Here is a 12,593-nt window from a genome sequence, read left to right as displayed (position 1 = left end):
CCCGTTCTTTGATGGTTTAATGCAATATTTCTCAACTTTGGCAACCCAGATTGTTGGGGGCAATTAAGCTGACTTTGTAATAATGCCGCTTGGGGGGGGGTGTGAAAGCCCTAATAAGCAGGCACATAGAATGAAGGCTACTGCTAAGCTTGCAAGCCGCCCTGAGTCTTCGGAGAAGGGCGGGATATAAATGGAATTAAAATAAAAAATAAAATAAAAACCCATCAAAGAATGTGGACTTCAGTTCCCAGAATCCAGAAATCACAATACTGATTGGGGAATTCTGGGAGTTGCAGTCCGTACATCTTAAGAATTGCCAAAATTGAGAAACACTGAGGTTTAATGTTTCCTTTGAACTCAGCAACGTAGATCAGTTGAAAAATTGTGATTAAAGTAATCACAGATAACTTTACTGTGGTTACATTAATCACAGTTTATCAACTGATTAGATATAGATATATATTACTGAGTTACTGAGATAACTGTCATGTTATGATAACTATGTCAGCCCCAAAGGTTAGTCTGTCCCTATCTTCTATTTACTTTGAGGGAAGGATATTGTATCCAACAGAAGTTTTTCTTTGACAGGAACCGCCGAAAAATAGAACTCTTTAGCAGGTTAGCTCATTTAACAATTTAAAGGAAGTTGGATTCTCACCTTGCATCAAGCCATTATTTAATCTCCCCATGAGAAATAAAGTTTGCAAAGTGTTCAACAGTGGTTGGATTCATACAACATTGTAAGGTGAAACCAAATGGGCCACACATAAATGTGAAAAATGGTGCTTAAATTTATCCTCGACTCTAGCTGAAGGAAAGCTCATTATGCAGCTTTGAATTTTATATTTGATGAGGCATGAACTAGGCTCAAGAAAACTCAAGTCTTAAACAGTTCCATTTCCTCAAAAGTGGCAAACTGCTCATGTGGTTCAACCAATGGGAAATGAAATAGTTAAAAAAATCAAAATGCGCAATAGGGCTACATTTCTGTGCCTGTAGTCATTATATTTTTTTTTCTTGAGGAAAACACATCTAATAGGTACACTGAAACAATACTGGAAATAAAACTTTTAGTTAATCTGGTCACCCTCAGCAATGAATATTAAAAACTGTATTTCACTGTTTTGATTGGTAAGTCTTGGAGTTCTTTAAATGCTGCCCTATTGCTGGGGATTATTTTAGCCTGGAAAAGGCTGATAAGACAATCTTGTCTCCCCAGAAGTTAGATTATGAAATCCCTGATCTATAGCCATGCTGAGTAAGCATAATGGAAACTGTAGTCCAGTGAGATATCTGGGGACCCGGATTTTGGAAGAGACGGCTAGTATAAATGTGACAAAATACTTAATACTAAATCCTTAAGTGGATCACACTTAACTGCTTTGCTGAAGTTCTACTGCTATTGCCTCCTTATTTTTCTAAGTTAGGACATTTTATAAAGGATTATACATTTATGCCAAGAAATTGGTTAATTAACCTGTAGCATAATCTTCACGGTAACATTTCACTTGAATCACAATCATAAAGCATGGATTGTCAAATGTCACTGTAACTTTGCCATTACTTAAAAATCAGTATTTAATTATATTTATATCTATTCATTGTGTTTTTAATCATAATTTTTATTGAAATGAAGGACTGCTAATGCTTAGAAATGTAGCACAATGATTGCATTTAAAATGTATAATGTAAATAAGCTTCTCAAATTGTTTTCTGAAAAATTATAGGAGGCTATTTTTAGGTTTGTTCAGCAAACAGAATCGAAAAAACTTCTGTTTTTAGCAATATGAACTAAGTGCTGATCTGATTGTAGACTATATCTGGTTTCTTCCCAGATCCTGTGTCAAGAAAAGAATGGGCACAAATATTAGCCATTGGAATATAACTGCTTGGTTCTGTGGATGGAGCAGATAAGGTGAAGCTAGGATGGCCTAAGGCAGGTGTAGGCAACCTTGGCTCTTTTATGACTCGTGGACTTCAACTCCCAGAATTCCCTTTCATTTTCAAATTGCTAAGGGTCATTAACACTGCTATACTCTGTACTATACAGGAAGGTTGTGCAATTTTCTGAGCAACAATATAGAAATGCTGTTTTTACACCTTCTCAACTTAGCCTACATCTGTTAGATTTCTTCGAAGTCTTCTGTTCAAGTGCTAATCAAATTCAAATTGCTTTGGCTTTTTCAACCACAGTCATGGCAGCCTAAATGCTGTTCTATGTGAACGTTTGTTTGTTTCTTTGATGCTGCCCAACTCCAAACGAGTATGAGTGGCTCACAGTATATCAGATAATATAAAAGTAATAGAATAAAACGCAACAAACAGCAAAAACAAACTTGAACAGAAGGAAGACAAAGAAGAATAAGACGGCAACCTAACAGACACCCCAAAAACCCCAGAGACATCTAGCACCCAGTGAAGGAGGATCCTGGGAGAATAGCCAGGTTTTTTTAGGGCACCCTGGAATGCCAATAGGGTGGGTAATATTTGAATCTTGGGGGGACCTCATTCCAGAGTGTAGGCAACCCAACAGAGAAGCCACACTGTCTGGGTCCTGATAGATGACATTGTTTAAATCGAAAGAAGTATGCCAACCTTGTTAGCTTGAATCGGTCGGGCCAGTAACCAAAGGAGATGGGATATCTTACATATAAATGGGCCTTCTGCCATGTAGGGCTTTTACAGATAATGACCACCATTATGAATTGCTCATTGAAGCAAATTGGCAGCTAGGGTAGCTGAAGAGACGTTTTACATATATAATGATCTGTGGGAAAGACCTTGGGAGACGGAGTGAAGTGATGCTGCCTAAAGAATGGCAACATAAGACAGAGCATAGCCCACAGTTGAATAGCGGGTGGGGCAAGAGACTTAAGAAGGGATCCTCCCTAATTTCTTTGAGCTGTAAAGGAGATGGCAGGAGATTTGTATTTTCAGACTACATTCTGTTAATGTAGCTTTACAATAAAGTAGATTTAGCTTATCTATTATCTTTTGTGTTTGGTCTACCTGGTAAAACTGATAACATGAGTATTCCGAGGCACGCCCGTCCCTGCCCGTAACTGCTGTATTTGGGACCATGATGAAAGATTTACAAAGTTGAATCAACAAATGTAATGTTTGCACAAGCTAAAGTACAGGATTTTTTTTTTAATTTCGTATTCTGTTTCTTGCAGAGAGGAACCCAGAAGGTTATGGAGGAAGAAAACGACCAAGACATGTAAGCTTTTTGTTGTTGTAACTGTTGTTGTTCATGTCTATAAATAAATAATAATTTATGGAATGCCTATGTTGCCTGACTCATAGTTGTTCTGGTGATTTATAAATAAAAAACATAAAAGAAGGAAAACAGCGAGACAAAATAAAGAGTAAACATGGCAAGGATAAGAAAACCAGACCGGAAGGAAGGAAAGAAAATAATCCACAATACGTAAAGGGACATTCAGTTACCCTCTCTGGAGACCCGGGAAGAACCAGGTTTTCAATATCCTTTGAAACATCATTGGGGGTGGGGAGTCATCCAGATCTTCGCTGGAATCTCTTTCCAGAGAACAGGTGCTACAGCAGAGGAAATGTGCTTCCAGGGTCCTGATAGCATGAACTCAGAGCACCAAGCCTACAAGGTCAAATCAACTTGGCCAAATTAAATGAGAGACTGGTGGTTTTTCCAATAACTAATAAACACCCGTGTTTGTAAGACACACAGCATTGTATTTTGTTAGGCATACAAATCCAATAAATATCTGTGCTAACTCCTCTCTGTAGTTCACTAAGTGTCGCTTCTATCTTGTTAGCTTTAGGATTCTCACGCCACTGGTAACTTGTTGCTCCCGAGTACGACTTTAGCTTTGCTTCAGGGTTGCTTCTTTGAGTAGCAAAGAGATCTTAGCAAGATAGACAAACCAGCATGACTGGGTGAGCCGTGGAGGAAGCAGCTGGCAAACTGAATTATTACAAAGCATAGAGCCTGGTTACTTGTGGGACTGCCTGCCTCCCATAACATCTGCCTGGCCAATTTGATCCTGCAGGGTTGGGGTTCCCCCGGGCATCTGGACAGCCCCCATTCTGCTCTTGTTTAAAAGAGCTCTGAAAGCCTGACTCGTCACCCAGGGCTTCGGTCAAGGGAAAGGAGACCTCTTGCTTCACTACGCTTGCCGTCATTTATCTTTATTTTTTACGTTTTACTGATTTTATTGTGATTTCTTTGACTTGTGAGCTGCCAAGGATGGTTGAGAGTTGGGCGGCCGACAACTTGAATGGCCAGACTTTATTTATTTATTTATTTATTTATTTAATGGCAAAATTTAATATAGAATGGAAGACTGGTCAAGTGAACCAGACTTTAAAAATACAATAAAAGATCATACTATAACATAGTATAAAATACTGTAAAAGACACCTGATAAAAAACCAGCTTGAACAATGATAGAGGATCGCCGACTGCAGAGTCCTAATTGCTAAATGCCGTTTCCAGGATCAGAGGCAGATTGCCTTCTAAATACACAAGTTGGGTGCAAAACTCTTGCTTGTACGCTCACAGCTCTTTGGCATTTCTGTGGAACAGGATCTAGAGACTAAATCAGTCTGGCTTGCTCTAGCAGAAGGAAACTCTTAAATTGTTTAAGATGGAATCTTCAGGCATATTGGAATGTCAGTGGGCTCTGTGTATCAATTTGAATTCTATCCATCAATGTGCTAAAAACCTGAAACCTGCATGTCAAATATGCATGAAAAATTGAATAGGTGACTATAGACAATAAATTATTGTTTCTTCTAAAGCTGCTGGCACTGGGGGCTTGGAGTGTTTCTTAGGGTACTGGTGGCTATTGTTTCTACCATATCTACACTGGATCATGCTTTTGCTATTTTTGATGTGACAATAATCCCAGGAGTTAAAAAGTTTTGCGTCCATAGTCTAGCACAGGGAGAGAGCTGTGAAAGAATCACATGCTGCCGTTCCCTCATGCAGCAGCAAGAAAGCTTGCTTCAAACTTCCTGTAAATTCTCTGATGACACCATTTAATATATCTACTCAGTATTCTCCTTTAAGGGACGCGGTGGCTCAGTGGGTTAGGACGCTGAGCTTGTCGATCAGAAGGTCGGCAGTTTGGCGGGTCGAATCCCGAGTGCCGCGTAGCAGAGTGAGCGCCTGTTACTCGTCCCAGCTTCTGCCAACCTAGCAGTTCGAAAGCACGTAAAAATGCAAGTAGAAAAATAGGGACCACTACGGTGGGAAGGTAACAGCGTTCCATGCGCCTTTGGCATCTTGTCATGCTGGCCACATGACCACAGAGACGTCCTCGGACAAGCGCTGGCTCTTTGGCTTTGAAACGGAGATGAGCACCGGCCACTAGAGTTGGAAATGACTAGCACACATGTGTGGGGGAACCTTTACCTTTACCTTTTTATTCTCCTTTAAAAATATATATTGGCCTGGGATTCAGAGCAGTTGGCCCTAGACATTCTGGGTATTTTATACAATGTACCTGGTGCACAAATGCTCTGGAGCCCTGGAAAATATTAAAGTGCTGATTCAGATCCAGTAGCTTGGCTCTTTTTAGCTGCTTCTGTCCGTCGGAAGTAAGCATGCCAGGACATACTGATAGATATACTGCTTTCTTTATTAATGTATGTTGCATTTAAAATACTGCCCAGAATCTTTGGAGGTTGGTTGACGTAGACATTTGATAAATAAACAAATAATCTGTATGTTGGGTTGAGGATAACGAAAGATACCATGCATAAGTTTTGAATTTTAAAAAATGGCTTGCTGAAAACAATGTATCCAGCTGTTCGAGTGCTATCACTTTTTATCTGTTTTAGGCTGGTTTTCTAAATTTTAGGCAGGGCTTTTAGAAAAGGAAGTATTTTAAAAGTATTTTGAGAAGTGACAGGTAGGAACTCTCAGCTAATACCTGGGCTGATTACAAAAACACACACAACTAGTCAGTCCTTTAGGGATAGTTGGGACGGATTTAAGAACGATTAAGCAGCAAAGTCTCTTCTTAATCATTATCTCTTATGTTTTTTTAATGTTTGCAGCCCACCTGCAACTATTATTTTCTCCCACCAATTTGCATTTTGTACCACAACCTGGTTTGTGGGAACAATGGAGTAATGTACCAGACTGAATACGAGTTGTGCCTTTTCTACAGAAATGACAAAAAATGCTTTCCCGGAGCGTATTCTGCCTCATTCTGAGTCATCTTTCATTGCAGTTTATTAGCTATTCTGAAAAGCAGCCCCCTCCGATGTTCCTGGCAGCAAATGAAAAGTGATATGCCACGAAAGAAGCTAGTGAATATAACTCTGGGAAAAATAACATAGGAGCAGGTTTACTATAGACAGCTGGCTGAACTTCTAACAATCTGACACGGGGCACAGACTTTTATTTGGAGAATTATTACCCTCATTGAGAAGGAATTTAACAGCTTGAAATGATCTGGAATAGATGTCAGTGTGATCCTTGGCATGCTTATTCAGAAACCAATCCTATGTGTTAACTCATTCTATGTGTGTGTAGTTAGTTTATAGACACGCAGCCCAGTTTCCTCTATACCAATGCTTCCTCAGGAATAGGTCCTATTATAGCTAGAAAGAGCCTTGGTGGAGCAGTGGGCTAATGCCTCCTTAAGTAACACCAGCTGCCTGTAATTAGTGCAGGTTCGCATCCCACCAGGCTCAAGGTTGATTCAGCCTTCCATCCTTCCGAGGTAGGTAAAATGAGGACCCAGATTGTTGGGGGCAATTAAGCTGACTTTGTAATAATGCCGCTTGTGGGGGGGGCAAAAGCCCTAACAAGCAGGCATATACATAGAATGAAGGCTACTGCTAAGCTTGTAAGCCGCCCTGAGTCTTCGGAGAAGGGCGGGATATAAATGGCATTAAAATAAATAAATAAATAAAAAAAAATTTCTCCCAAGTTGTCACCAGTCTTGAATTGAGTTGTTATACTGTAAGTGTGGATTCAGCAATAGAAAAAAAAAGATGTTGTTTTGGAACATAAATCAAAAACTGACTTGTTGAGAAAGAATTGGTTTGTTTCAAAAACTTCCTTTAATCTTTACTTCTTTTGAAGAATATCACGATAGGCAAACTCCAGATTCAGGTTATAGAATAAGTTTCGGAAGGAACCTTGGAGGTCTTCTAGCCCCTGCTCAAACAAGAAACCCTACACGGGGGGTGGGGGGTGGAAACTTGGCTCTTTTATGAATTGTGGACTTCCACTCCTAGAATTCCTGAGCCAGCCTGCCCTACACCATTCCAGCCAAACAGCTCTCCAGTCTCTTCTTGAAAGCCTCCAGAGATAGAGCACCCGCAACCTCCGGAGGCAAGTTGTTCCCCTGATTACAGGTAACCCTCGACTTACAACCACAGTGGAGCCCAAAATTTCTATTGCTAAGTGAGACATTTGTAAAACGAGCTTTGCCACGTTTTATGACCTTTCTTGCCACAACTGCTAAGCGAATCACTGCAGTTGTTAAGTCAGTAACACGGTTGTTAAGTGAGTCTGGCTTCCCCCATTGACTTTGCTTCTCGGAAGATGGCAAAAGGATAGTGTGGCTGTCCTTAAATATGAGTCCATTGCCAAGTGTCTAAATTTTGCTCACAGGACCATGAGTTTGCTGCAGCAGTTGTAAGCCACAAGTCCCTTTTTCCCCCCGTGCCATTGTAACTTTGAATGGTCACTAAATTAACTGTCGTAAGTCGAAGACTGTACCTGTGGTTTTTTCTGTTGTCAGGAAATTTCTCCTTAATTGGATCTCTCTTTGATAAAGCGTCCATCATTTCTTGTCCTGCTCTCAGGTGCTTTGGAGAATAGGTTGACTCCCCCTCTTCTCTGTGACAGCCCCTCAAATTTTGGAAGACCACGATCGTGTCACCCCTAGCCCTTCTCTACATTAGTTTAGACATACCCAGTTGTGCAACCGTTCATTGTTTGCTTTAGCTTCCAGCCTCCTAATCATCTTTATTGCTCTTCTCTGCACACTTTCCAAAGTCTCGACATTGTTTTTGTGTTGTGGTGACCAAAACTGGACACAGTATTCTAAGTGTGATCTAACCAAGAGGTCCCCAACCTTTTGGGCACCAGGGACCGGTTACGTGGAGAGAGTTTTTTCTGCTGACCGGAGGGGATATGGTTTAGTGTGCTGTCTGCATCCTGTGGATGGGGCTTTGTCCTTGTTTGTGTGACCCGGTTGCTGGCATGCTGCGGCCCAGTACTGATCCACGGACCAGGGGTTGGGGACCCCTGATCTAACCAATACAGTGTACTCCTGATACTATCTCTTTGTTGATGCAGCCTCGGACTGTGTAGGCTTTTTTGGCGGATGCAACATACCACTGGCTCATATTTAATTGCTTGTCCCCTGGAATATTTAGATCCCTCTTGCAGTTCTTAATAATACACATCCTTCCCACCATAAAAATAGAATAGAAAATGTTTGCATTTTGAAAAAGAATGCTTAGCCATACAGTGTCTTAGCATTGAAATCAGGGAGGAGCTGGTCCTATATATTTAATTAAACCGCTCTAAGCATGATATTAATCCAGGATCCCATCAGTGGTTTCAGGAAGGTCATGGAGACAGGATATAACTTTGCAGTGCCTACAAATACATGATCATGAGATACAACAAAAATTCATCTTTCAGAGTAAAAATAATTATTAATTTTTCTGTACCATTTGATATTGATTTTGGTTGTGTCTCTAAAAGCAGTGCAGGCTAATCCTTTTTAAAATGCATACTGATTTTTAACAAATCCTTATGCTATCTCTCTTCAAAACCCTTTCAGTTATGCAGTTTTACATTTTGAGGTTTGTCACTATCACAACCATTTGTAAAGGAGTTTTAATAGCAAACCTTAAAGGTCAAAATAATGAAGATGTTGGAAATTCACTGTTGGCTCTTCTGATTTTTCTGTTTCTTTCTTTTTTATAAAAAAGCAAACTTGTTTTATCAATTTAGAGGTGAATTATATGCACATATACATATTTTTTAAGATTCAAAATAGAATAGGTGAACAGGGTAAAAAGAACTCTATGTCTGAGATACTATTAAGTAACTGCTAATATTTTTTGAATACTGGTAAATGCCATATTGGTTAGGTTTTTCGGCAAAACCCCTCAGATAAACCTCAGAAATAAAGGAAGTAATATTACCTAAAAATGCCCATACTGAAAGTGATAATGTAATTATAGCAAGAACATTATAAAATAATATGACCAAATGTTCTACTTTCCTACAAAGGCATGTTGGCTTACCTCAGCTTTCTTCCTTTTCCCCACTAGTATGGAGAACAAAAATATGCCAATATTGTAGAGCAAGATAATTACTAAATTCACATACATCAAAAGGTGTCACGCTTTCTCAGATGGCCCTAACGAGTCCATTACAATTGCTTATTGATGAGGGACTTGTAACCTGTCTCCTGCAGAAGCCGCATTTGCATAAACCACCCCATCTTCTTTCTTTCTCCTCATTTCCTTTTTGAATCCTGTATTACTTGTCTATTCTCTGTACCTGATGACGTGAACCCCAACTCATGAGAGTTCATGCCTTTAATACATTTTGTTAGTTAGAAAAGATGCTACCAGCTTCCTGATTTTTCTCCACCTGGCTGTTTTTCATCTTATTAGTGACACCTTACTCCTAGGTTTTGTCTAATTCACGGGTGTCAAACTCACCGCGTCATGTGACGTGTTGCGATGTATTGCGACTTATTTCACATCGCCAGAGCTGGGGTGGCCGCGGCCTCCGCATGATGCAACCGGCCCACAGGCCGGCAGTTTGACACATCTGGATGCAAAACAGATTATAGAAGGATTCCCCCACCAGAAAAAAATGTCATGGAAAAACATAACACTACCCCATAGTGTTGTGGTACTTATGTACATTGTACACTCCAGTGGCCCTTGGAGATTTTAAGGGATTTTATTTTCCAACCTGTTGTATTAGTTAGCATCAAAATGTTTAATGTTCATTCTAAGAGCAATGGGTGGAAGTCATACTGCATAATATTTGCAATCAAAATATTCCATCCATTAATGGATGGGGAGGACAGGATAGAGAAAATGATAAGAGAATAAAAAATAGAAAATAACATCTCTAGCAGCTCTCCATCTATAAGAGCTGATGAATTAAGAGTCGTTGCAGTGATACTTTCTGGTTTTTTTTTCTACTTGCAGTCAATAGGTCATTTAAGGATAACTTAGAGATCAATTCCATACTCATTCTGGGGAAGGAGCTATTTTCCCAGGACTTCATGACTGCCAAGTGGGAAAAGCAGTCATACAATCCACTCCATTTGTTATCTAGATCCCTGCCCACATTTCTAATCGATGTAAATATGCCAGTGTAGGTTTAGCTATGTTTGTTCTTAATTATTCACATTATTCAGCTGCCTTCTTATATTTATTCCATTATTCGAGAAAGAGGTTGATATCTTATTTGTACCTGAAGAGTTTAACACAGTGGTTATAACAGTCGGCTACAGCTACTAGGCCGTGTTCCAACATGGTGATATCGTTTGGTCCTTGCAAGCCCTCACTCACCACAACATCACAGAGGGTTGAATCAGGATTAAACATCACGACGCAGTTTTGACCTTGATCGGAAACTAAGATGTTTCCATGACCATCCACAGTGACTCCAGAAGGGTTTTCAAAAGAGAATTTTTTCCCATGATGGGGACCTATGGTCTTCCTCAAGCTTCGTTCCCTGTCAATAATTTTGATGCAGCAGCCTTGAAACCTTCCAAATAGTTGCCCTTCTACAACTAGCAGGTCTTCATTCTGAGTAGAAGATGAGAAATAAAATAAAAAAACTATGTTGGTTAACTACAGTAAGTTTAAATAAGTCTTTAAAAAAACACATATCTTTCCTGAGACTGATCCAAGTATGGACAAGATGCTATAGTATCTGGCTACAGATAACCAATATATATGAACTATTCCATCAAAAGTAAGACTGGTCTTTTCAGTAGCTTTGGCACTGAAATCCATTGAGAGGCATCTACTAGAGCAGAGGTGGGGAATGATTGGCTCAGGAATTCTGGGATTTGAAGTTCACAAATCATAAAAAGGGCCATCGTTTCCCACCCCCTGCAGTAGAGTGACACATTGGATATTGCAAGTAGAGCTGGTTAGAACTGGGATGCTCTTACAACAGATTTAAATATGGATGTCAGGAGAACACAAGCATATTGCATAGAAATACTGTCTCATTTTCTGAGTCTGCAAATATTTGTAGTTATATGTTACATCTTCTCTGCTACCAATCCCTCTATGAATATTGAGCAAACTTTTTGCCTTTCTGGGCATCCAATCATACCTCATTGATAGCCATACGCACTGGCCTGTGGAATCCCTCTATTGACTGTGTCTTCAGGATAGCATTCATTCTCCAATCCACTCCAATGATGTTGATTTTCCCTCCATTGGTCCAGTCAGACACTGCAATTTTATTGGACTTCAGGACTGTTATCCCATATGAATAAGGCCAGGTGATTTTCGGAGACTTCAGTTCATGGATCAGATCTCCATCCTTAGAGAAGATCTGGATGATTTTAGTACCGTTGGTCACAAGTAACACACCATTTTTCATGCATGTGATATCTCCAAGCCCTTTTATTGGTTCAAAGCCATATGAAAACCGTTGTTTAGGGCGACCGTCAGTGCTGTAGATCTGGATATTCCCAGTACCACTGTCTTTCACTAACAAATCACCTTCAAGGTTTGTTGTCAGACTGGTTGGCCAGATCAACTTTCCTGGATTTGTACCAAAGCCGCCCACAATTTTTATTAGGGAATTGTAATAAATCTTCTGGATTCCGGAGAGTTTCCATTTGTTATTAAAGCGGAGAGATTTTTCTATCTAGGAAAACAAACAGGAAAATGGATTGCCTAGTGATAACTGGATCGCACTCATTTCTTTAGCTATAGATCCACATTCTCAGAAGCATAAAAGATTTCCTCCATCAGATGAACCACTCACTCCAGCTTTTCTATTTAACAGATACCTTTCTCGGGCTCTTTCACATGAGATCTTGGTGCTATTTCAAACTAAGTCTCGACCTGTCTGATCTCACCAAGTCAGCTTTCTGGGAGATGAGTCAATCTAACACTGGCTTAGCTGTGGAGCATCTGAAATTTCAGCAAAGCTTTTCTTTACACTTAGGAGTACTGTAAGAGGCTGTGGCTGGCCTGTTCTCCCATTCGTGAACCACGCCTCCCACTTTCCCACTGCTTTCTCTCCGATATCTGCCTCCCAAAAGTTCTGAGTTTACAGAACTGACATGGAAATCCTCCAACTCAGGGACAGGATGGATACTACCTGGAAACTTATTTACTGGCAGAGATAAACAGCTACAGTAATTTACCTCTTTGAACATAGTTGGGAAGAAAGAAAGATGCCACGCTAACACTTCAACTTCCAGAAAATATTAGCAGGGTATCCCTTGGTCTCCATTTCTTTGAGATCTCCCATCACCCTCCCCTCTCCCTGCCTTTTTTATTTAACTTCCCTCTCTTGTCCATCAGCTCCCATTGTTACATCAATGCTGCAAAAATGTTGAAGATGTGTGAAGTGGGTA

At 40.1% G+C, this 12,593-nt stretch overlaps 1 long non-coding RNA gene across 1 annotated transcript; it reads right to left on the bottom strand.

The window, feature by feature from the left end:
* Positions 1-9,686: 9,686 nt before the first annotated feature.
* LOC310633726 lies at positions 9,687-11,413 on the bottom strand. The gene is made up of 3 exons (XR_014491082.1): positions 11,333-11,413; positions 10,555-10,794; positions 9,687-9,799 (listed from the first exon to the last, which is right to left on the bottom strand). It is a non-coding gene; the product is annotated as an uncharacterized lncRNA (long non-coding RNA).
* Between the last annotated feature and the right edge of the window lie 1,180 nt (positions 11,414-12,593).

This window comes from Vipera ursinii, assembly GCF_947247035.1.
Source record: "Vipera ursinii genome assembly, chromosome: 2".
NCBI lineage: Eukaryota > Metazoa > Chordata > Lepidosauria > Squamata > Viperidae > Vipera > Vipera ursinii.
This window is presented reverse-complemented; position numbering and strand designations above follow the sequence as displayed.